The 27,402-nt window shown below is 41.8% G+C and overlaps 1 protein-coding gene across 1 annotated transcript in view; it reads left to right on the top strand.

Annotated features, from left to right (window-relative positions):
• Window positions 1-34: 34 nt before the first annotated feature.
• The window catches only part of LOC138296175 (uncharacterized), a 498,683-nt gene continuing 471,315 nt past the window's right edge, over window positions 35-27,402 (top strand). Inside the window, exon 1 of the mRNA XM_069235068.1 lies at window positions 35-127. The gene's annotated coding sequence lies outside the window, so the exon portion shown is untranslated. The remainder of the gene's footprint in view (window positions 128-27,402) is intronic.

Here is a 27,402-nt window from a genome sequence, read left to right as displayed (position 1 = left end):
ACCGGTTGTTGCTATGCAACAAGATACTCAGTTCACCCAGAGCAGTAGCAGAGCAACGCCATGACATGCATTTTTAACGCTGAACACTCCACCGCGGCTGCACGGTGGGCGTTGAGCTCGCAGTAAGGTAAATAATTTTTTTTTTTCATCTTCCTGTGAACGTACGTAAAGCTGCAATAGCTAGCGTGGTATCGGGCCTTTGCTTCCCCATTCATTTCCCAGTAAAATGCACTTTGTTGACGTGATGGATCAGGTCACTTCCATGTCTGGCATGCACAAAAGCGCACAAATGCTCGGTGCCCCATCACCATATGTGATATGTGCAATCGAGTCAAGTTTTTTTTAGGCGTAAGGAAACTCAGAAGTCTTAGCTCATTCTCACAAAACCAGCAGTCCCAGGATCCATTATGCGGTCAGTTACAAAGGCAAAAACGACGAAAGCTTTCGCGCACGACCAGAGGACAGGTGTCAGCTACATCTAATTTGTACCACTGCAGGCGGCACTTAAATTATTGCTGAGGGTCGACTGGACATGACACAGTGAGTATTATATTAGGTACTATGATTGCTCACACGTGTTACACCACACGCTGTAAGCACACCCCTCGCATACCTGGTATGCACCAATGACGTAAACATAACACATTACATGTGCCAGTTGGTATTCTAATTCATGTCTATGAAATATACAGAAAGCTTATTAATTCTGAAGTTTTCAAGGAAGCTGGCTCGTAGGGAGATCTCTATCGGGGAATGCATTAAAAAAAACACACGACTTGTGAGAATGGTTCTTTTACATCAAAACCAGAAGCTGACTTTTTCCTGACATGTTTGAATTTTATTAACATCAGGTTGAAGAGCTCAGAAAAAGGCTTAATGTTTACATCGACGATTGCTCTCTAGCAGGGCAGGGCACAAGTCCTAAAAATAGAAGTGGGGTGGACTAACCAAGTTAGGCAGTATGCAAGAGACATCATGGCGCATGACATTGCGCGTGGCACCACAGGAATTGACATCACAATCAAGGACTTTACAGGAAGCAACATCACGAAAAGGACATCACATCTTAAGACCTCACACATATGTTTAGCAGGCCTATCATGGGTACGTTTGAGCGCATTACAAGTATATATGCAAACACTCCCGATTTATATGGAAGACTCACACTTTTGTAAGCTACACATAAAACAATGTTGCCTTTTGCCAGCATAAAACTTCCAAGGATTGAAAAAACTAAGTCCACTGCCAGCCTGCTCCACCAGGCATAATATTCCATATACAGCATATTTCCATGTAGATGTGATTGGTTTGGCTGCCTGTGCTCTCCAGAGGTGAGTCCACTCTCCTCTGCAAAGTATGCTTACTCAGCCCTATCCACCAATTAATGTGTCTGTGATGGCCACCTGCACTTATTTTAGGAGATTGAGGCTCATTTTTCACCAACAGACCATGACCAAAAGGAAGATAGACAGACAGAAAGGGAAGAAGGGAGATAGACAGATAGGAAAACAATGATGAAAGCAGCAAAGGGTGTGAAAAATAATGTGCAAGTGTAGACTACTGAAAGGAAAAGGTTATGGCAACCTTGACATTCAGCAATGGGACCCTAAGAAAAAGTTTGGGACTCTGCATTTATGATTTTACAAATTACAAGCTGCCACCTAAAAGGTCTATTCAACATTTAGCAACAAACATCTCTCATGTTCTTATAGATGGCACAACTATATCTAAGCCAGCCTTACATTCACCAGTGCATCTTGACAGCTCACCCTGATATCAGTACAACCAGAACACCCATCCAAAGAATGGACCATAAATTTCAAAGTAAGTGTAAGCCACCTAGCATCCAAAAATGAGAAAGGAATGGTGACAAAGGTAACTCACAAGAAAAAGGCAAATGCAATTTCAGTCCCAGCTAGCACTTTCAAGAATATACTAGCCTTCAGAAGGAAATATTGCTAGTTTGCATAGTAAAACTACCTCAGTGGGGAGACGTAGGAACAGCGAGAGACACCACAAACTATGGCCCGTAATCAGAATCTACACTAGACTATGCTCACTAATAAAAAATTTGCATATCCTAGTGTCACAAACAGTATCTATTGCAAATCTTCACAGGAGCAGAATGAAGGCTTGAACCCAATGTCTCTCTAAAGCTCTCACTCCCTAACTATATTCTTATCTGGAGACTAAAAACTCTGAGAGGGGAAAGGGGTTGGTGATGAAAGAAGAGACTGCCTCATCCTCTAACCTGGGCTCGTCTATCACTCGGCCTGTTTTTTTGAGGATTCAGTGGTTATGTTACTTGAGCTTTAAGATAAAGCAAAACATTAATAATCTCTCTCATTAGGTCCAACCTTCTCTTTTCCTTTTAACTAGGATTAATCTTTTCTTTATAAAAGGTAACGTGTGACCTACCCCAGTGAAGAGAGGCATTAGCAATTAATGGTAAAAAGTACAATGCAATTTTACTTGTGGAGTTTTTTGGTATGATATACAACTTCTGTTTTCATATTCTTTTCTTTTTCTTCAGCACACTGGATTTGACTGATAACGAGTATTGTAGTTGAAAACCTGTTCTTCACAATTTTCACATGACAGAAAACAAATGTTCTTGAAATAACTGCTCTTCCTGTTCTTTACAGTTTTCTAATCACTAAAACGCATGTTCTAGGAATTACTGCTCTTCACCTTTTGCATATGACAGAAAACGAGTGTTCTTGAAATAACTGTTCTTCCTGCATGTAACTGTTTTCTCAGGACTAAACGAATGCTCTAGGAATAACTGTTCTTCACTATTTTTAATATGACAGAAAATGAATGTTCTTGAAAATAGTGTTCTTTCTGCTGTTTACTATTTTCTCATGACTTAAATGAATGTTTTAGGAAGTAATAGTTTCTATGGCTTGAAAACAGAAGTCCTAAGAATTGATTCTCTCTCTCTCAGAATACTTGTGTGACTGCAACAATTGACTCAGGAAAACAAATGCATGACTTCTCCAGAAAGGCTTCTGTCTCTCAAAATCTCCTCAGTTAAGTGCGCCGCTTTAGAGGCTGTGCGCAAACATCACATCACTCAGCTGTCCACAAGAGCTCCTCCAGCCTCAACAGTGGCAACCTTGACTCTCAGCAGCTGCCATTTTGAGAGCCACCCGCTTCCAGGAAACTCTCCATAATGAAGCCTGCAGATTGTGCGGGTGTCGCCAGCTTTGAAGAACCCCTAAAACCTGGAGAGGGGGAGCCGGAGAAACCGAGGATTTCCTGACACCTAGACATGTTACACTGACAAAATGGTGCACTGGAGACGGTCTACTTGACTTACTTGTTTATAGCAGTGACCTGTGGGCACTCCTGTTCACTGTAACTGAAGGAGTCAGCCCTCCGTAAGCACACATGAGCTATCATTTCATATATAGCATAACTCTGAATTGCTTCATTCTCCCAGACATAAAAGCATCATAACAACAAAGCTACCCTCTGTTATTGTGTTATAATACAGTACATCAGAAACTTTGCAGCATCACTTCAGTAGGTAGGTGTGAGAAGGGAAAAAAACAAAACCTCACTTACACCCGGCAGGGCAACAACTTGGCAAAATGTAATGAAAATCTGAAAAGCTGATAACGGATGTGGAAAATGTGCCTGCACTCCAACTCATTCCACAGCACGGTTGCTCCACTGCCTGGGTTAACCTTTCAGAAAAAACAAAATATACCAGGAATAATATACGAAAAAAGGCATGCTAAATTTGTCCAGGAAGAAGCTAAATGTTCCATATATTAAGTCCAAACCAATTAATAAATAGTTCAAATAGGTACTCATTCATAGTCAAAGTTATATTCTTTCTTTCTTGTAATATAGATAGCAATCACAGCCACAATGTGAGTGGGAAACACAGTCAACACATTTCGACACAAAGACAATGGGGCTTCTTTAGGGCTGATGGAAAACATATAAATACATTTTTAAACATATGCATTGCTAAACACATGGTACATATACAGTATACCAATTCACAAATAATCAAACAATCTTTGGGCACATAACTACACATGGATTTGGCCCTAATTAGAAGAAAGACATGCACCATAAGTACAACTGTCATAAGTAAAATGACAATACAAAAAAAGAAAACCTGGGATCAATTCCAGCTTCTCAGCTTGAGCAAAATGTATGATCCTAGGCAAATCTTTCTCTTGTGTTTTATTTAATTGTCTGTAATGCTAAATCTTGTATAATAAGAATCTAGGTTACACTAGACATGACTTCCATGTGGATTCTGTCTGTCAGCCTCACTCTACCCTCATGCACCAAGAATTAAAGATAAATCATTAACTTTTGATGTGAGAGAGGAGAAATAAAGAGATGACCATTAAGTGGATGAATTGCACAAAGTGAATGCAAAAAAACCTGTGTGCTGCCTGTGATCTTCGTATGCCAGGTGGTGGCTGCGATGATTGAGGGCTGTTGCTCTGGTGCATTTCTCTAACGTGTAACCTTGTGATGTGAAGGGGACCAAATCCCTGTGTGCGCTGTTACAAACCCCTATGCCAGGAGCGGGTAGGGATGAAGTGAAAGAGTTATCATATTGGAGCAGCGTGCTACCCACAGAAGAAGAGCAAAAGAGCAACGATTCCAACTACCCAACAATTCAGAAGAATCCAAGAACTGACATTAAATTTAGGAAGGCTCACTGCGTAGGCAGTGGAGCACCTCTACTGTATCATCAAAGGCCAGGACACTCCAAACTTCCCCCCCAGTGACAGCGGGTAAGACTGAATACTTGGCTGCCGGGCCTTGGGGCAACTTGCTCTGATTGACATGCTACGACAATGGGGTACTTTGACTTTCCCAAAGCCATCATGTAACGTCTAAGACTTAAATTCACTAGTGGGTCATAGCTGTAATGTCGCCTCACATGAATGGAGCATAACCATGATCCTTTGACAGAGAAGTGGGATGGGAGAGCTAACCCAGGGAAAGATAGGGTGCCTGCCATAGGAATACTTTGTATATCATTTATACACAAAATAAATGGATGGATGGATGGGAACACCCATGTACCACCCATGTAATGCATCCCTGATGCACGGTAACATAAGGCAACATAATGTGCTGCCTTGCGTTAGGTTTTTGCTTTTTGTAAAGCCACACAAAAACTATAATATGAGGCTATTGCTTCATTGTATGTGTGCTATTGAATGCAGCATACATGCAAAAAGAAAATAACATAAATAAATAAAGATATTTCTCTTTGTTTCATCAACCTTCGGTAAACTCTCCAGTCTGGTGCAAACCTATGCTTAGAAGTCTTTGCAAATATGAGTTTACATCAAAATACACAGATGGATGCATAGGAACGCCCAGGCACCATGCATGTAATGCTTACCTGGTGCAAGGTAATGCACAGCAGGGCAATGTGCTGCCTGTTTCAGTATATCTTTCTTTACAAAGCCAAGTAAACAGGATTTGTTTCTGGTACTACAAATCCCAAAATGGAGTTTGCGTCAGAGTTGTGCCAGAAACGTGACACATCCCAGACGCAAAATATGGGCCTCAACGTATACATTTATTTTCAATTTTTTAAAACTCTGCCACAAACAAAAAATAAGCAACAAGAAGAAATGTGACAGTAAATCTGTTCTGCTTAGTTGGTTGCAAAGTTTGAATTTTAAAATATCTTATCAGGCTAAGGCACCTGCTGCAGAGATCTTAGTGTTCCCAATAAATCTGAGGGAATAATAATAATAGTAAGATAACTCTAGTGGTTAATGCATTTGCAAGAAATATCTGTGCTTTGTCTAGTCCCAGTTTTGATTCAATATAACATAGAGAGTTAATGTGTCTCCTGCAAAGCACATAATGTAAAATGCAGATGCTAGATTTTTATTTTATGTACATAGGTAAATGGGTTACTGTTTTGAACAAAGAAATCCTTTTGTTACTTGCAGTTGCATTGTGATCCTTCTAATATAGCACAGTGAGCTATGACCAATGATATCCTACGCCTACACCTTGTAGCCTTATGTAATATATCCTGTACATTGATTTACAAACTTGTATGATTTTATGTAATGTGTATGTGTGATGTAAAGCGCTCTGACTCCTTGCATTGGGATTAATTGCGCTATAAAAGAAATAAAACATAATAATATTTAAATTGTTATTTTGTGTAAAGCGAGATATCTGACATTTTTACAGTGCATGCATATACCGGGACTGAACAAAGTCAAAATCATGCGTCTCTTAAGTAAGTGTGAAGTGCTAACAAGCTATGTGCTTTTGTTTCCCTTCCATTGCATTTAGATCTAGGTGTTAGGCCCCAGATGGCTCCAGGGCATGATACTTAAAAGGAGGCCCCATGGCCCCTTAAATTCAGTCATCATCATCTTCAAATTCTTTATTCGATTGTGTATCTCACAATCATAAAAGCAGGTAATACATACAAATAGCACCGATCAGCAACCACTTGAAATAAATAAATAAAATAGATCAAAACGTACAACAATTAATACCATATAATAAAATTCACTGCAAAAAGCCAAGTTCATATATTCTTCTAAAAAAACCAATGTAAAATCAATAAGACAATGTATTTAGAAACGGGAACTATTAACCTGACTAAATAAATATCATAGTAAAAGGCCTCCCTGATTTGCCTAATGATGCGATCTAGCCTTGATTACAGCACATAAATATAGAGCTAATCCATTGCAAATCATAATTGATGGAAGGGACAGCAAATAAATAAAAGCTGGGCGACATTGATTAAAATGCATAGAGCTTAAATTCAGTCTTTGTTATTGGCGCAGCTGGAGTTTCAAACAAGAAGGGCCCCTCCTTGCCTGCACGTTGTTGCTCAGATCAGATCGATAGCAGACAACGTGCAGGCACTGATGAATGTTTCCCAGTGTTTGAGAATTACACAGGACGAATGCAGCATATTTTAAAGTGGGGCCTAACTTCTTGGCAGACTAGATGGCATTCACCCTCTGAAAATAGTGTATCCCCGACTTGTGCTCTGCTCTCCATTGAAGATTGTGTATAGAAGGCAAGGCAGTTGGGCTCTAACCACCCCGAAAGCAGAGCTCTCGTATTTCCCAATTCAAGGTGTAGCTAGCTTATCCAGTCCAATTTTTTTTATTTTACATTCTGACATTTTTAGTACCGGTTATCCCCATATGAGTTCAAGACTGCAAGTATCAGAATGGAAAAAACGTGGAGTGTGTGAGTGGTGGAACTGGGAATCTTGGGAGCTGTACAAACTTTGCTGTTGTTAACAATAGCAAAATGCATACAAATACAAGGCAGAGCTCTCAGTTTTCCAGGTCCATGCATGAGTAGGTCCTCTGTCCCAGGTGTTTTGTTTTTCCTTCTGGATTAGAGCCCAGATTGTATAAACGGAAAAACAGGAATACAAGTCAGATAAGGCAAAGCAAAAATGTGTATTGGATGAGCTTCTCTTGCATGGACATCAGAAACTTTTTTTAAAAGTAATATTTGAGTGTCAAGAACAGTAAAACATTCAGGGCTGGACTGGGGACCCAAAGCAGCCTTGACAAATTTTGTCAGACAAGCCCCCATAGGGTATATAGATTAGGTCCTTACACCATGTCACCAGCGATTGTGGAGGACCTTTTCCCAAACAGATTGCCACTCTACACTTCACCATTAGTACTTTTACAGCAGTAAATCATCTAGTTCAGCGGTTCTTAACCTTTTGACTTCTGTGAACTCCTACTAAATCATTACTGAATCCGGGGCCCCCTGAAGCATTAGGAAGCTGGGGACCGCTGGCATAAGCAGTTTCTATGATTTGAACATCAAAACAAGCACACAAAAAAGCATATACCAAAACAATGCTCAGATATTGAAATATTTTGTTTAAGTCACAATCAAATATACAAAAAGTTTTCACATTTCACGTTTGCTTTTTTATTTGTATATACTTTATTAGTTTTAATATAATCATTTTAATATTATTTAATTTTGTAACACAGTTGCGGACCCCCTGAGTAGGCCTTGCAGATACCCAGGGCTCCTCAGACCACAGGTAAAGAGCCACTTGCCTAATTGATCATGGAACCTCTTTGACATATCCCAGAATCAGGAAACGTGGGGAATAGGGTACTGTGTAATCAGTTATTACATTCAGAGTTCGGTTTCAGCACCACAATAAGTTGCTGTTTTAGAGTAGTACCATGCCACATGCAAAGATCAGCTCTGGGCTGTTTGCATTAGTCGTAGTTTGCTTTTTGACATAGTCCAATTGCGTGCAGTTTTACTGGTATATAGTATAATCTTTGAACAAATTTGAGTGTAGAAGTCTGTGCCTATTCTTTAAGGCAACTGTCTTTATCTGTGTGCAACAACAGTGCCACTGTTTATCAGTTGATGCCTTACTGTACTGTACTGTTCATGTAATATGTTCTGGTTCTGTAAAATGTGTCTGTGTTACTTACCTTCTTACCTTGTTTACTTTTGTTTGCATTCCATCTTCTGCTGCATGTGTCTCCGTGGAGTTCCGTCTGACTGTTGGTCATAAACATCAACTGGAGAGGTTGATCCCGGGCTGAGCTCCCACTCAATGGGCAATAAACTTTTCTTCCACTTATATATATTATATATACTATATGCCTAGCATCTGCGCTTTCAATGAGACTTGTGAGTGATGAATTCTGAGGGGCTTTGCAGCGAGGCGCATGTTCTTTACGGTATAAGAATATATCTAATAGACTTGTGCAGTCGCTTGCTCTCTTAAATTGTTGTATCTTTCTAAAAGCGCTCTACTGGAAGAGTTCCTGCAAGCATCTTATTCCCTTTTTGTCCATTGGCTGTTTACAATTCGTCTCTGATATGAGGTGTGGTCAATGCTGTATTTGTTACCCGGTATCCGAGGGGATGAGGGATTCGTGTGCCCAGCAGGCAAGGGTGGCTCCTCCATAGAGGCGGGGGATTGTCACCACCCCACCCCCGGCAGGTGTAAACCTTTTTCCCAAAAAACGATCATAAACTATGTTTATGTTCGTTTTTTGGGGAAAAGGTGTGGGACTACAGGGTGATGAGTGTGAGGATGGGTGCTCCCTCAGAGCACAGGTGTGTTTGGCCATCCGTCTCGGGCCAGCCAAACACACATGCGCACAGGGCTCTCTCCAGACCAGCAACACAATTGCTGGGCTGGAAAGAGCCTGCACAGGCTCGCAGTCTGCCTGGGAGCACCCTGGCTGAGTGAGCCCAGCCAATCCTAACGCTGCTGTAAGCAGTGTCAAGATTGGCGCAGGGCAGGCTGGGAGCCTTTGCCTGCCTCACCAACGAGACAGAGGAGCAGAGGAGCGGCGCAACGGCGCAACGCAGGAGTGGAGGCAAGTGGGTTTTACATTTTTTTTTATTTATTTAATTTAATTATCCCCGACTTCCCAGCACACATGCATGCCGCTCCGCCCCTTTCCATTCGCACGAGCCGCAACTGCCAGCAGGTAAAGTGCAATTGTGTTTGGCCGGCCCGAGACAGATGGCCAAACACACATGCGCACAGGGCTCTCTCTAGACCAGCAACACAATGGCTGGGCTGGAAATAGCCTGCACAGGCTCCCAGTCTGCCTGGGAGCACCCTGGCTGAGTGAAACCAGCCAAGCCTAACGCTGCTGTAAGCAGTGTCAGGATTGGCACTGGGCAGGCTTGGAGCCTGTTCCTGCCTCGCCAGCGAGACAGAGGAGCAGAGGAGTGGCGCAACGGGGGAGTGGAGACGAGTGGGTTTTACATTTAATTATCCCCGATCCCCCAGCACACATGCATGCCGCCCTGCCCCTTTCCATTTGCGAGAGCCACAACTGCCAGGAGGTAAAGTGCAATTGACTAAATTAATTTGACCTGGTAATTTTCCTGTTGGGGGCATCAGTGCTGTCGTCTTTGGGCAGGGAAATGTCATCGCCCATCCTGCCCTAAGTCTTATTGTTAATGATACCAGAAGTGCCCATATTGTGCTTCAGCTACATAATAATATAATTCTAGATCTGATTCGCCAAAGCTCCCTGCTCAGTAGGGTAGCATGAGTATTCCTGATTTAAATTCTGGGCTATTTACCTGCCTATGTTAATTTAATCAGCAGTGAGCACAAGCTTGGGAATAATAATTTCTGTAGGATCATGGGGTTGTTTGTGAATAGATACAGGGAAGGACCCCCATCTTCCTCACTGAGAAGCTGCTAAGAACAGAGGGAGTGCGAGCCAGCATTTTCTCTGCTTTGTTAATCTATGTACAGCTACTTCTTATTTTGTGGGTATTCCTTCAGAGGGCCGCTTTTGATGTTGATTGACTGTGGTGTTGTCCCATTGATGCGTATTGCTGCTGTCGGCTTAGTGTAGAGTAGGGATATCTAGGTCAGTGGTGTCTCCCCCAGTCCTATCCTCCTAAGAACTGCATATATATAACTCCAGTCGAGTGAATCAAAGCCTTTTCATCATCAAAAAAGACAGCAGTAGCCTGCAAGTCAGGGGCTAATATTGTGCAAAATTTGTGTAGTTTGTACATGATAGATCTACCTAGGGTGAATCCCCATTGATCGCTGTGTACCTGACCAGTCATGTATGGAGGCTGTTAGAAATAATATTTGCCAGAATGTCTGTGTCTGTATTTAGTGATGGACTTGGACTTGGGAAACGTGAATGCTTTTGGGGCATGGCTAGGTCAATGTGTAACGCGCTTCTTGTTTTAGTATGTGCAACAGTATTCCACTAAGAGAGTGGATCTATTTATGTAATAATGGGTTGCTAAATAATCAAGACCATATCATAAAATGAGCCCCTTTTCTTAGTGAAAGTAAACTGTCTTGGTGTTAATGCAGACTGGCATGATTCTCTAATTTGAATTTGTATTGTCGATGAGAATAGAATGCTGTTTCAAAGTGATTGCATTCTAGAATTGTGGCTCATGTATGATCAAAACTCTTTACATTTCCATTCAGATTCATATGTAGTTGATCCTTTCCATGTTTTTTTCTTTGAATCTTGTTACTTGTAGTGTTGTGCAGATTTTCAAGTACCAGATGTCAAGAAAATCTAGCTCTGACACAGCCAATAGTTGTCATCTTGCCAAGCTGGCATAAGATTTACATTTTCTTACATTTCTTATTGCAAACAAAAACAGAAGCAGGGAGAAAAGAAAAATGCTGCTGCCTACATGTGGCAACCGTATAACTGTAATAAAAATTATAAATTAAAATAAAGATACAGCAATTATAGTTTTGGTAGAATAGTGCTGTGGTGCTTCTTAGTAGACAGGTGTACTTGTAACAGGCAAGGTTATACTTTTCAGTTTTAACAGATTTCAAGTAAAAAGCTTCAGCTGGTAAGTGGTGAGTGACTATTCTGGTCTTATTAACGATTGTGGCCACTATGGGAAAAAAGAAGGCTGCAGGTTTAACTGTGCCTTTGGCTGTTGATACAGTGACACGCCCAAAGACTACTATAGATACCATGTTGGAGAGAGCAGTAGGGATTATCTCTTCAGAAACTGTGTTAGCTGAAAGAACATTGTCATTGGGGAATGATGTGAGATCTGTTCCCGGAGCAAAGGAATGTGCAAACTTAATAGTTGGTTCTGCGGACCCCCGGACCTCCTCTGGTTGCAATAAGCCGGCTAGGGCTGCGCAATCGTTATGTGCTTCAAACCGTGTGTCTAAAACCAGTTGTGGATATTGTGCATATTCCATCTGAGCAGGATCTGTCCAGTACTTCCTCTATGCAGCTTTTTGCCCAGCACAGCTTGCCCTGCCACAAAAAGGAAGAAAATTGTGGGGAAAAGCCGTGTTAATGAAGCAGTTAACCAACAGCCTACTCCTCAGGCTAATTCTAAGACACCATGGACATGGGCGCGTCCCACAGGGATAGTTACTTCTCTGTCCCAACTGGCCTTATGCCAGGACATGTCTTGCAGGCCTTTGTAAGTTACGATAACATGCTGAGTCAGCTGCACTCAGTGTGGATGAAAAATTACAGCCGCTGCTTTATAGACCTGATCGTGTCGACAGTCAGTTAGCAAGTGTTCCTACTGCCAGTCACTCGAGTGTTAATGGGCAGGGCCCACAATTCGATTGCTCAAATATTATAAATCGGTCCAATTTTGATGTAAATTTGCGGAGCACTATTGCCACTGCAGCCCCGGTAAATCAAACCGAGCATTACCTTGCTAGGCCGGCTCAACAATTCCCCAGAATGATGAAGCCATAAACCTTTCAGCCCCTAAAACTATGAATGCAGACCAGTTACAAAGATCCATTAACCTGCCATCTGTGGTGCCAGTGCACAACAGTGCTCCCAATAAGGATATTTTGAATCTACACCCAGCAGCGACCTACTAGTTAAGACAGGAGTCCCACCCTTGAAGGCTGGTCAAAGTGAAACTTGGGAGCAGCTTCCTAATAAAATTATGCACTAGTTTAGGTGGAATTATTGTAATTTGAATACTGACATTATTATGGCAAGGAGGGTCAACTGGGTTGGGCATTTGGTGAAGAGTTGTGAGGGTGACTGTATTGTGGTTAACATCCGAAACCCCCACTTGGTGCACAGGATTATAGCTATTAAGGAGTCTAGCAGTTTTTACTGTTCAAATATTTCTATTCTCCCACTTGTTTTTTTTTTAAAAGCCACCTTTTCTGTGTTCCCAGTGCTTACTTAGGCCCACAACTGCCGATTGCTTATCTCTGTTTACTTGTGAGAACACGTTTGATGCCTTGTGCAGCGTGGACGGTGGAGTGGCTAGCCATTGAGCAAACTGTTTCCCCTACACCAACAGACGATTATCAGGCACAATCCCTAATAACTAGCGCTTCCTCTGTTCACTATTATAAGGAACCATCTGGGGATCAGCTGTTAAAAATTTCAAGTTGGAACATAGCCGGCTACACTCCAAATTATTACTTCTGGAATGGCTGTCATTAGTTAAGAAGTATAACATTGTTATGTTTCAAGAGACCTGGAATGTGACTTCTTCCTTTACAGACGGCTGTTAGCGCGTCAGAGCCTTAATAAGTAAACTTACAAGGAGACGCGTTTGGGTCGACAAACCTTTGTACCTCGTTTGGGGACTTCCCAGCACAAAATATCTCCTTGACATCACTAAACAATAAATCAATAAACAATCGATAATAACAAATTTCTAATCTATAAACATTTAATAAGAACTCACCATAACTCCTCAGTTCACGAATAACCAAACCAGTTTAGTCAAAAGTTAAGATATTTATTTCCCTATTAGTTACAATCTAACATCATGTCTGTTAATCTTATTAACAATAAAACACGCCAAACAATCCTAATTAGTAATCAAACACGACTTTGATCAATGTATCAGTTATATTCATTCAGTATCATTAATATGAAGCAACTTAGCAGAGTCTCATTAGTACATTGATTCAACAAAGCAAGAACTCAGTCATTTGTCTATTTGCATAAGATATTTGTGAACGCCTTAACTAACCATGAATTAGCATTAGCATGTTGGGCTTCATGCAAAACATTTTAGTGAACACGAATTTAGAAAACATCTAAACTAAGGCCTCTATCGAAATAGAAGTTGGTACCTAGAAAGAAAAGGCAAACAGACATTCACAAATTTTGCATAGGATAGTTACCAATCCAACAGATCAGCAAACAGCATCAGTCTTCGTCCTCACGACATCAGTCGATTCACCATCAGCAGAGATAGAACGGGGTAAAGACGGGGTAAAGTCTCGAGATAGCATAGCTCAGAAAACAAACTACTTCCCTCAGATGGAGGAGAAGTTAGTATCAGACAAGAATGGGGTAGAGGATGGTTTAAAGTGGCAGGACAATTTAACTCTAAAGTTTGGGTTTGGAGTGTCCGGAAGACTGGCAAATGACAAAAGTCTTATGGCAAAGGAAAATGGAAAATGTCTCAGTTACAGTGGAAGAAGGAGAAGTGTCCGTGTTTTCCTTGGGTTACACCATTAAATCAAAACTGTCTAACTATTCCCTAATTCCTCATTGGATAAAGTTTGGTGCATCGTTATCTCTGTCCAATAATTCGGTAAGCACCTTACTAGAATTTCCCCCCGTTTACAGTTCCCATGTTGCAGATTGGTCCATGTTATTGACGTCTTCAACGGTTGGAATGTCAGGTAGAAAATGTTACACTTTACGCTCCAGTCAGTGTCTTCATTGTCTTCTCCTAGTACGGTTACCCTGGCACCTATTGTGAATTACACTGTTGCATCCAGCAAGAATGTCACCTTGAGCAAGCCGGTTCTCATGAGAAAGAATTGACTACAGCTACACACATCCACAATCCTGGAAAAATACAGCTTCGTGTCCTTCAGGAAAACAGCGCATTTACACATTAGAAAATACAATTAAATATGAGGCCAGGCAGCTAAGCCCAAACCCTTGCTAAGCTAAGGCCCTCTTATTTAATAAAGCAAACTCTTAACGCATAACTCTAATTATGATATATTAAAACAAATTCAAAACATTATTGCATAATAATTCAGAATTAATAAGCCCTTGATTAGTCTTCGTATACATTGGTAGCCATTCCCCGTGGGCACATTTCAAACGTGTGCATTATTTTCTATGTTAACACATTTTTTATGCAGCTTCATCACACAAGATATTGCAGAATTATGTAATTAATATTAGTTTTAAAAGACACACTCCAACACGGCTACCAGTGGTTTCATACTCCTGTCGTCCCTTTGAGGATTGGCCGTGCATCGGGGGTCTGCCTGTATGGGTTAACGTCATTAGTGGTGGGTGTGTTTGTTTTTTTGACTTACCTAATATTGATTTCCGAGTTATTTTAGTGAAGACTCATATCTACATATATTTGTACATTTTTATTATAATGATTTTGTAAGTGTTCCCAACCCTAAATTGGTTAAAGTGTTTGATGATATCATCAATCTAGTTGATAGGGAAGTTTTTTCTGGCCGACTTATTTATATGTGCCTTCGAGGTGATTTTAATGTAAAGCTAACTCCGATGAGTGGAAGTATCTCTGATAGTGCACCTCAATCATGTCATGTGACCCGAGGACATTTGATGTAGCTGCTCGTCTTGCTTCTAGCAGCCTGTATAATGTTATAGAAATTGTTGGTGGGTCACCAGAAGGAATTTCTTTTCTTACAGGGGCAGAGGGAATTCCTCAGTGATTGATTATATTTATGTTACACGTAGTTTGGTAAATAAAGCAGTGTCTGGAACAGTAATAAAGACTGATTTTAGTGACCATAATCCCTTGGAAGCAAAAATTTTAATGGCACCTAGGGAGAAACCTAGAGCTTTTATTGGAGCCAGTCACCCTCAACCCACAAAAGATAATCTTAGACTTGTGTGGAAGTTGTGTGCGCCTGCAAGTTTTTTTTGTTTAATTATGAGCTCTAATCGTGAGTTGGTTGATAAATGTCTTTGATTGAAACCTTTTTGCCCCATGGTCAATTCACCTAGATAGTTTAGTTGTCAGTGTTCTCTAGCTAACTGTTGTTTGCTTAAGGCTGTGATAGCAAAGCCTAGGGACCTAGCAATTGTTAGCTCTGCAAGGAGACTCTATAAGGAGGTTACTAGGAGACGATGGGGAGAAGTACTAGAGGACCATTGGGAGAAGTTGGTGTTGACCTCCACAATTAAAGACAGTAAGTCATTTTGGTCAACAGTTACAAAGCTATGTCATAAGGGCCAGGAAGTTAGCTCTGTCTCCTGCCACATCCCTGGTAGCACTTGGGAGGCCCATTTTTCTGAAATATATAAAGCACCTGTGAGTGAGATTGAGTTTGTTATAGATTCTGTGCTAGTAGGTGTGTTTATGGTCAGTTTGTATGAAGTGTGTAGTGCCATTTGTCAGAGTGCTAGAGGCTAGGCCCCTGGTCCTGATGGAGTCCCAATCGATCTTTTCAAACATAACATGGATTTTTTGGGTGCCATTGTTAACCAATGTTTTTAATAACTTGGTCCGTGAGCCTTTGCCCCTTTCTTGGACTACTTCTGTTTTTGTGCCATTATTCAAGAAGGGTAACCGCTCCTCTCCTGGGTCATCTAGACCGATTTCCTTGATTGACTCACCTGTTAAAATCTTGGGGAGGGTGATTTACAACAGACTCAGGGATTGGATTGAATGTGAGGCGGTTTTATACCTGTGTCAATATGGGTTTCGTAGCAAATTAATGACCATAGAACTGTGTTTAAACTTGAACCTTGTTTTGGGGAAGTACACAATCATTAAGAAATTGCCTTTATACTTTGTTTTTATCGATCTCTCTTAGGCTTTTGTTTGTGTTAGTAGGTCTAAGCTGTGGTGTATGCTTATTAAGTGGGGGCTGGATCCTGTCCTTGAGCACTTTCTTGCCTATCTTCATATTGATACGAAGGCAAGAATACAGCTGGGCAATAAAGGAGAGGTCTCAATGGTTGTGCCTTTTGCACATGGCATCCGGCAAGGATGTGTATTTGCACCTTTACTTTTTGTGCTGTATATTAATGGGCTTCACCCATATTTGACTGGTGTCACTCAGGATGTACATAAGATTAAAGGAGCGTTGCTACCTTCTCTTTTATATATGGATGACCCTGTTCTTATGATGCGTACCCCTCGGGCATTGCATCTCCTGGTAAATGGTTTTGTGGATTTTATGGCCACCTTGGACCTTCGCACTAACTTTTCAAAATCTTTTATTATGGCATGTGGGCCCAAAGGTATTCGGACCTCTGGCCTTTCGATAGGATCTGCCAAGTTATCAAGCACTAATACCTTCTCTTATTTGGGGGTTATGTTTTCAGCCACTGGGGTCTGGGTCCCCAACATCGTGCATTGCAAAGTTAAACTCTCAACTACTGTGGGCTCTTTGTGTAGTCTACCTCAGCCGGGGGGGTGGTGGTGGTGCTCTGTCACCTCTACTTCAAATGTATATATCTCAGTGCACCTCGATCGTCTTATATGGGTATGTAATTTGGGGAATATCAGAGTGTGAGATCTTACAGCGTGAGGAAAATTGGTTTTGTAGATGGGTATTGGCAGCACCCATCTCTTCCTCTAGTTACATCTACCACAAGTAGCTAGTTCTGAATTTTTTTAAGGATCTTATCAGTATGCGACCAGCTCTATTGTAGTTATCTATATGGAAGAATGATTGAGCAAGTTCTACCCATGATATCTTTATTGATTGCTTCACCTGTGAGAAAGGTATGCTTTTCCATGGTTGAAGTATGTTAAATTCTTTTTTGAGAAGATTGGTATGTCAAAGGCTTTCCAGGAGCCCAACTACTGCACTACACTTAGTAAGAAGGAGGTCAGTTGTGCTTTCTTTCACAATGCCTGTCAGCTGCGAACCTCGAGGGAGGTCAGCAGGACTAGTGTTGCAAGGTATTTACAATGTGCTCCCTCCTTTGACAGGTTTAATTATTTAGAGCATGCGCATGGGCACTGGGAGAGATCTTTGTTGGTTTGTTTTAAGGGAGACAAAGTAAAGTTTTTGCTGTGCTTCCCTTTAGAATTCTCACATCATTTAGGTGACACTTCTTGCCCATGTGATGGCATTTCACGTCAGACAGCTCTGCATTTTGTTTCTTTCTTTAAATGTTATAATAAGTATACCAGGATGTTTTTAATTCCGTTTTTGAGGAAAAGTTGCGGCCATTTTAGGCAGGTGAACCTTGTATATCAGATTTTATTGCAGCTCTCAGATTGTGAAACTCTGATACATGTGGGCATGTTTTTAATAATGTCAGTGAAAGCCTGTAGGACAGTGTTAAATTAACGGAAGCCATTTGGCCTGTATGTACTTCTTACCGTGTCCCACATGTACTCTTATGTATCTCTATGTATAGATTTTTATACATTTTGGATATTTGTATGTTTCACTGTTTTATGTACAGTCTGTGCAATACATACTGTTATGGTTGCCTCTTGCTGCCGAATAAAGTTTTGATGATGATGAAAAAATATATTAGTCTTATTGGTGCAAAAAGTGTACTATTGGCTTTGAATTGTTGTCATCCAAAGAGATAGTTTCAAAGCACAAGACTGATTAAAATGAATAGAAATGGAAGTGAAAAAGCATTGGCAAAGTACTTCATTGGTCACCTAGCCATGGCACGGAAGTTCTCTTCTTTTTAGGTGAATGGGCACATGTGATCAGGCAAAATGCCATCACTTCACAGTGCAGGCGAGCCAATAGCTGAAGCTGGCTGATCCATTACTGTATGCTCCATGCTGTTGTAGGCACAAGCAAAATGTGAATAACAGTAGAAAAGGTCAATGGATGAGAAGGGCTGATTCAATGTCCCTCTATGTATGTACAAATGTGTGCATTTATGTACTTATGATTTGTTTATTCTCCTCATTTTAGGTGTTTTTGGGACAGCTCACAAAGCCATGAAAGAGTATGGGAAAGAGTACTGCAGGAGTACAACTTTCTGTACTCCACAATACCTTTATGAGTAGGCCTGAAAATATATTTGGATCAGGCTAATCGCTCAAGGGCCAACTCACCAAGGCATGTAAGAGTAAGTAAAAGCATACACTTGCAGTACTCTTGTACGAACACTTACATGCCCCAGCAAAATGGCCCCAGAACATCTAAAGTGAGATAAAATTTAAATGTATTGAAATAAAATTAGTGCAGCTTTAAAGGATTATGCCCTCTTTGTGCTTTTACAAACAGGGAGTTGGGTGTTTCGGGGACCTGCTCACAGAGGCATGGGAGAGTATGTAAAAGAGTACGCTTGTACTACTACTTCCAGTACTCACACATGCTTTTTTCAATCAGACACCCCGATTTTTGTCTAGAGGTGGCTACGATTTTCATCAGTGAAATGCCTAACACCGAGAGCCAGACAACCCAATAAATTGGAAAATTAGACATCTAGAAATAATTGTGATGACTCCTCAATATTACTGTACTCCTAATTCTATGCAAAGCACCGAGTATAAATAAAAAGTTACTGTTTCTTCACAGTTTCAATTGGAAACTGACTAACATCATACCAAATACAAACCATAACATCACCCTCCGACATTTCCACATATCCTCCCTAGTGCTGCATTTGCATTTACTGAATGCCATCAGTTTTTTAAATGATGTTACTTTCAAAAAATAAAAGTTGGCATTTAGTGAATGACATATGGGGAGTGTGTGGTGATCAGCTGAGCAGTGCCTGGCCCCTTGAAGCCAAATTCACAGCTTCCAGTTTGGGGATGGTATACCATCCCTTATACGAAGTATCTCATCATTGGTTTGTCACTACAATTGCAGTTATCAAACCATTGATGCATTCTATTGCAATTTGTGTAGGAGAATGGGGGTTGCCGCTTTCACCTCCCATTCCTCCTACCAAATCACGCTCATTTGGAAAGACTTTTTTCAAGTTGGAAAGTCATTACTGACTTGCAATGAGTCTTTCTTGCAACTTGCCTTTTTGCTGTTGCACAGGCTGTGATTATGTGACTCGGAGGCTTTGTGACCTCAAAGGACCTGGTAAGGAGGTCCAAAGGTCCTTTGTCTTCCTTCAAAAGATTTGAAAGGGTTTGCTTTTCTTCACACTACTGCTCAAGTATTCATTATTTGTCATGAATTGGCGCTAGGCTGCTTCATGGATCAATTCAGTAAGTTCAGCAGTGCTGTCCCTGGACAAATAAGATAGAAGGAAAGCAAACTTAGCCTTATTATTAGGAAAACGTGTGTGGGCTAAACAATACAAGTTAGATTGAAGTAAAGAAAGACTGAAACGTATATGGGTCCCCCATATATTTATATGGAGGATATAATAATCTAAAGTCTCCATAAGAACACCCTCCTCCCATAGGATAAAACTTGAGACTATAGTTGTTTCTGATTACCTCTACTAAGACCCAGAGTATCTGGGGAGATATTGTTGGATCCCTCATGAAATCCCAAACCATGGTTATCCCTCAAGGCTGCAGTGACATATTTGCTGTTTTAGAACCAAAATGCCATAATACTTCATTATTCTCACAGCTCCAATGCAATTGATCATTGCAAAAGCCTCTCAAATCAGTTCTCTATGACGGTACCATGGTAAGAGCCTTAATTCCTCCTTTGTCTATTATATTCAATAACGACATTCGCCCTCTCTGGGAATGTGCTTTGCCTTAATCATCTTGTACCTACCTATCCATCGGTACCTCTGCATTGGACTCAATAACATCTCTCCTTGGAGCACATACAGATCATGAAATTGAACCTTCTCTCTTCCTAAAAAGTGATACCTGTGGATAGAATGGAGAATCGATAAAGAAGTAACATATAAACAAGCATTTCAAAGCCAATAAGTCCAGCATGGCTGTCACCCTTTTGTCTTTTCCAATGCTTTTTTTGTTTTTACCAAAACCTTTACAATGGCCGCACATGCATGCCCACAAAAGTACACCCAGGGGCTGCTATCTTGAAACGGTTTTTGTAATAAAGATTAACAAAAACCATTTAAAGGTAGTTGAAGGTACAACAGTTCAGGGTTTGTTATCTACCTCTCTTAATACAGTTGGGACAGTTCTTAATGGATAAATCAGAAGAGAACGTGAAACTATTTAATCTAAGGACCATGTAATTGTAACCATGTTTTTCCCAAAACAATGGGAAAACGGGCAACATAACATTAAAAAATATAATATCTTAATGTCCTGTTTCTGTCACCATAACCAGAGGCATAGTTTATCATAAAACATTAATTGAGGATAAAGTGGTGCAGTAAATGTCTCGAATGGCTTCATCTTGTTCTTAATCTCAGTTTCTTGGGGTGCGAAGGAGCACTTGTGGATGAAAATGCACTTTCTCAATCTCAATGACATAGCTGATGATTCCATCTGAGCTTGGAGGGAGTCTATCAGTCATGTATGATCTGACTCTGTTCCCTACAGGTGTGGACAATTCCGGCTGTAAAGTCTGTCTTTACTACAGAAGAGACAAGGGCCAGCTTTCCTCCTTACCACTTTCTCTTCCACAGTCAATGCCTTTCTCTCATTATTGATTTCTTTGGGTTCTTCTTAGGGTCCAGCTGGAATAGACCAGTCTTCTGGTACTGGAGCATACACCTTTGGATTGTACTGTGTTGGTTTGTAGGACAGAGCCTTCGTTGTACATTAATCTGTAAAGCTAAGCTGATAAGGGCCATAGATGTGTGGGTTTAAGTACTACTAAAGTATCATTAAGATCTTCTCATATGCCCAGGTAAAATGCTGTGGCAGCAGTCTCACCAGTGCGGAATGATTTGGAAAGCAGCTCCTGAAAGTGTTTAGTTTAAAGTACCTACTAACGAGAACCCTTTTTTATTGTAAAAGATTCTTCATTGGTGTCTGTCTTTTCAAAAATATAGGGTGAAAATGGGCAATAAAAGACTCACAGCATTTCAGCAAGGGACTTGTTAGACCTGGCATCCTTGACCAAATTTTAGGGACATGCCCATATAACCCCACTATACTTGGGCCACAAACATTATATCCTTGCCGTGGTTTTCCCCTAACGTTTTCCCATCAGACCTCCTGTTTTTGCTGACTTCAATTTTGCTGGTACTAGGACTCTTCACACTTTACTACTACTAACCAGTGCTAAAGTGCTTGTGCTCTCTCCTTGAACCATGCTAGCCTGGCTTATATCCAATTGGCATACTTAATTTACTTGTAAATTCTTAGCAAAGTGGCACTACTTGTGTCTAGGGCCTGTAAGTTAAACTAGTGGGCCTGCAGCGCTGATGGGCCTCCCAACTAAGTAGCACTTTAAACATGCCATTGCACCCTGTGTTTGTGCAGTTTTCAACTGTAATTTCGACCTGGCAAAGTTAACCTCTTGCCAGACCCAAACACAGTCCCAAACCGTCCTTTTTAATGCATATAAGTCACCACTGGGGTAGGCTCTGGACAGCCCAGAGGGCAGGTGCAATGTATTTAGAAAATAGGAAATGTACGTTTAAGTTTTACATGTGCTGGTAGTAAAGTACTCATAAATTTGTTTTTCACTACAGCAAGACCTGCCTCTCCCTTAGGATTACATTGGAATTACCGTATTACATTTTATAAGTGTAATTTCCAAATGGGAACAGGTGACTCCTTCATGTCTGGTGTCTCTGGAATCGTATTTTAAAATCCTAACTTATGATGAAGTTGATTTTAAATGACAATTCTGAAAATACCACTTTTAGAAAGTTGGCATTTTCTTGCCTAGGCCCTCTGGTACCTACAGTGTGTTTCTTGGATGCATTACTGGGTTAGTTGACATGTGAGGTTTGTGTATTCCTCTTAGACAGCCACACACAATGGGATGCTTAGGTGTGACTGGATGGGCCATCACTCGCAGGATGGAAGGGAGGAGCTGGACCCAGCCCCACCTACACTTCAATAGGCTGTGCCCTATCTCCACTCAAAGGGCTGCATACCCCCTGCAGTTAGCCTTGAGCCAGGAAAGCAGGGCGTCTGTGCACTTCAGAGGCATGCCCCTAGAAGTTTCTCCCCAGTGCAAAGTTAAAATTGGGTATATACACTGGACCTGAGACACCACCATTTCAATGCACCTTCGGACCTGTGGATACTCTGCCAGGAAGGACTATTGTGCTGCTACAAGAACTGCCACTCTTCTAGACTTCTGCTCTGAAGAAAATGCCGCCCTGCTGACTTGCTACCTGTTGCCCACTTTCCTGGGTGAGAAGAAATGGACCTGTGTCTCTTGAACACAGCCCCCAGATTGCTTCCTTTCTGTGTGTTGTTCTTACTTTATAACTGTTTGAAGTGTTGCACAAATACTTTGCACATTGCCTCTAAGTTAAACCTGACTGCTCTGTGCCAAGCCACCAGAGGGTTGAGCACAGGCTAATTTAGCAGTTGCAGCTCGTGGGATTCCTAGGGTCGGGGCGGTGCGCCGGTGGGGGGGAGCCTAATTATTAACATTTAAAAAAATAAAATAAAATAAAAACTTACCTCCCGCTCCGTGCCACTCCTCTGCTGCATGCAGACACAGGCATGCCCTGCGGCCAATCCTGATGCTGCTCAAAGCAGCGTCAGGATTGGCTGGGAGCGCCCAGCTAGGGCGCTCCTAGGCAGACTGGGAGCCTGTGCAGGCTCTCACCAGCCCAGCAACTAGAGATCCCTGTGCGCTTGTTTGTTTGGCCAGCCTGAGACAGCTGGCCAAACACACATGTGCTCTGAGGGAAGTGCACAGTGTACTCCCCTCTGCTCGTCACCCCGACACAATTATCAGGCAAGGATAAGATCTGACGAATCGTCTTGTCTAGCACTGTTCAGATAACCAGGAAGCTCCTTGGAAGCTCACTATTGGCAGCACAACTCCTTCCAAACTTCTAAAGCATTTCCCTATAGAGATATAACAGAGAATTCTGTTGCCTGTATACATAGGTGGCAAAAGACTAACTGGCTATACCGACAGGGCAGGTAGAGCCAAACATAAGCAGAGAAGAAAAACAATCTTTATTTGTGGTCATGGACTAAAATTCCTTTACTGGGACTCAAACTATGAGTACCTCATTAACTACCATGGGGTTGACGAAATGTGCGATCCTTTTGATTTTTTTTTTACAACAAAGGACACTTAAGTGGACATCAATTAACCTTGACAAACAAGATTCTATTAATGACCTTGAATGTGTGAAACACTTTGGGGGTCATTGTGACTCTGGCAGACGGCGGAACTCTGGCTGTAGTACCGCCAACAGGCTGGCAGTGTTCCTCTGGTGTATTATGACCATTGTGCATTTGCCACAGTCATACCACCGGTCTCGACAGGACACCACCAGGCTGCAAGCAGCGCTGCCCTGGGGATTATGAGTCCTCAACACCGCCATGGAAAGGCTGGCGGTAAAGGGGACTAGGGGGGCCCTCGTACTGCCCATGCACTTGGCATGGGAGGTGCAGGGGCCCCCAGGCACAGCCCCATCGCACATTTCACTGCCTGAATTACAGATAGTGAAATGCGCGACGGGTGCTGCTGCACCCGCTGGATATCAACATTGCTGCCAGCTCTATTACGAGCCGGCTTCAATGTTGATGTGACTTTTCCACTGGGCCAACTGGCAGAAATGCTGTTTCCATCCGCTGGCCCAGCAGAAAAGTCATAATAGGGGGCCACGCATACCGCCAGCATTGACGGTATGTTGGCGCCCGCGGCTTCGGCAGTCTTCTGACAAGCCCGCCGAAGTCATAATGAAGGCCTTTATGTACTCAGACTGCAGTTTCCTTTTCTAATTATACATATTAGTCCAGGAGAAGGTAGTTGCTGAATAACACGCTCTGCTAAAACACAGTTGGCTTTCTTCAGAGAATAGCCACACACAAGGAGTTTTGTAAATCAGATACATACAACACACTTGAACTTGAGCTCACCCTTTTATTTTTGTTGAGTCTATATGTGCCACAGCACATATTATTAAACTTCACTGTGTATATGAAATTGGGTTATTAGTTAAGAGGGATGAAAGCCCCACTCCAATAATAAACACAGTCCTTGTCTAGGTGAATCACAAAAGTCACTAACTTAACTGTGCTTCACCCTCTGGTAGCATGGCACGAGGCAGTCAGGTTTAACATAACAGTAATGATGTGAAAGCACAACACCAAAATAATCCCGAACCAATTTAAAAAAAGTGTAACATTTGTTAAATAAAATGACTCAAAACTCTATCATTCAGTCTCTAGAACCAAAGATAAGAGTTTTTAAAGTTTAAGGTGAAAGTACTGCCAAGAAGCACAAACCACCAATTGAGGTTATCTGGTCGCGCTAGACCAGGGTAAAATCACAAGTTCAGTCCGACCAGAGACCTCACAACTGTTCTCAAATCTGCTGTAACATCACCTTTTCTTCAGGAGGAGGTCACACTGATCGCCACTAATGATCCAGGTTTGGGGAGGCACGTCTTGGGAGTCAGGACTCACTCCAGCAGAGGCCATCACTAGTGCTCAGGCAGTCCCAGACAGGTCCAGTTGGTGCTGCTGGTCAGCTGGGCAGTCTCAGGAAGGCATCTGAAAGCTTGTTGTGTCTCTGTAGCTCAGACAGGTCAGCTAATTGATCCTTGAAGTCACTCTGAGTAGCCTGTGTTCAAATCAAGCAGGTCTAATCTTCCTTTTTCAGTCAGCAGGACAGTCCCTCTTCCTCAATCAGAAAGGCAGTCCATCTTCAAAATCTTCTACAGGTCCAACAGTGTTCTGATACGAGGCTCCAAAGGTCCCTTTTTTATACCTGGTGCCAGCCTTTGTGTAGGGAAATTCTCTGACCACCCCTAAAGGTGTTTTAGTCAGTTCTTCACCTAATCCTGCTCCTTTCTCCAATCTAGGGTGGCAAAGGCAGGCCTGGTGTCAGGTTCCTTTGTGTGTGCTGCAGGCAGGGCCCTTTGAAATTTAATTAGGACAGGGGACACATGCTCCCCAAACATCCTGTCAAGAAGACCCCCTCCCCTCACAAATACCCTCTGTCCTCACGCCTAAGCTTCTTTTGTCTCAGTATCTGAAATCAATACACAACACACAACAGTTCACAGTCATATGACCCAGGACACTGGCAAAAAAGACACATTTGGTTTAGGCAGAAAAATGGCAACATTCTAAGTGCCAGTTCTACGCAGAATGGTCCAGCTTGTTAATTCTGGGCAGGAAGGCAGCTGGGAGCCTGCTCTCAGGAGCACCCCAGAATAGAAGCACAAGGACAAGGGAGTCTACCCCACGTAACTGTAGGCTAACATGTGTGGGGTAATCTATCCCAGGGAACAACTGGCCAGGAAGGAGCAGGCAGACGCCTTAGCTTCAAAGAGACCATCTGTATCTTTTCTCAATTTCAGCAAGACTCTACTGTCTGACTTACTAAAAAAGATCCCTGGAATATTCTGGGTGGAAGCCCTGCAATATATATTTGCTTTCCGAGCTCTGCCTATGTGCCTCGACCTTTTGTACAATACAGAGAATTCCTGGGCTACAACTAGTTTCTGACCTGCCCATTAACAAGAGCTATTTTGCAAAATAAATAATAATTCTGTGATGTACATAACTGTTTTTTTCTGACCTATTCTAACTAGGCCTTAACTTCATTTTGTATTAGTATGGCTGTTGTATAATATGCACTCAGTATTTATAGTTCTCATTGACATTGCACGGAGCAAAATATGCACCATTGCTTGTGTTGGCATGCTGTTCTCAAAGAGCTCTGGAGGAAATATCTAGATATTTTCAAGGTTTTTTCTGCTCACAGGCTGTAGGCCATTTATGATGAGTCCTTCCATTGTTTATGCACCCAGATTTGTTCTGACATCTCCTGTTGGGCCTGGCCCTCTCTGCAGGATCAGCCACTGGATTTTTGCCTTCAACCCTCATACTTTGCTTAATTTGTTTTTGTTGCCTCTGTGCACTTTACCACTGCTAACATGTGCTAAAGTGTGTGTGTTCTCGCCCTAAAAATGTGGTATAATCGGCTTACACCTGATTGGCATTTTTAATTTACTTACAAGTCCTAGTAAAGTGGCATACTGTACACTCAGGGCTGGTAAATTAAATGCTACTAGTGGGCCTGCGGCACTTATTGTCCCATCTTCTTAAGTAGCCCTTTTCAACATGTCTCAGCCCTGCTATGCAGCCTGTATGCAGTTTAAACTGTCAATTTGACTTGGCTAAATAAACCTTCTGTCAAGCCTAAGACACCCTTTTTAATACATATGTCACCCCTCGGGTAGGCCATAAACAGCCCACAGGATTGGGTGCATTGTAACTTTATGTTTTAAATGTCCTGGTAGAGAAAAAATTCACATATTTGTTTTCACTACTGTGAGGCCTACCTCTCGCATAGGATAACATTAGGTTACCTTCTTTATCACATTTCGTAAGTGATAATGTTTGTTTGGGAGCAGGTCGAAATGTTATGTTGGGTGACTAACGAATTAATAAGTACAAGCCTCTTTAATGGTAAAGTCGGATTTTATATCACAAGTCTGAAAATGCCACTTTTATAAAGTTGGCATTTTCTTGCCCTAACCATTTGGTTCCTGAGCACAAATCCTAGGTCACATGACTAGGTGAAGTTGGCAGTTGTTTTTTGTTTAATTCTCCCAGACTGCCACACACTAGAGGGACTGATCATTGGCAGCATGGGGAATCTTGACTTGATGGGATGGGTAGAGCTGTCATCTGTTACAATTGCACTTCAAAGACATTGCATCTGTTCACCCACAAAGAACTTCATACTAGCCTGTTGTGTCCCCAGACATCCCAGGCAGAGAGACAGGAAATTCCATACACTTCTGTGGGGGCGGAAACCCCAGAAGATTCTTCCACTTCAAAGCTGGCACCAGGTATAAAACTAAGACCCTCAGACCCTGTGTCTGTACACTCCTGGACCTGTAGACATTATAGAACAAGGACTGCCCTCAAGCACCACGGATCCCTCTCAAC

The sequence above is a fragment of the Pleurodeles waltl genome, chromosome 5 (genome assembly GCF_031143425.1).
Source record: "Pleurodeles waltl isolate 20211129_DDA chromosome 5, aPleWal1.hap1.20221129, whole genome shotgun sequence".
Taxonomy (NCBI): Eukaryota; Metazoa; Chordata; class Amphibia; order Caudata; family Salamandridae; genus Pleurodeles; species Pleurodeles waltl.
The sequence above is the reverse complement of the archived record's forward strand: the minus strand, read 5'-3'. Positions and strand labels throughout refer to the sequence as shown.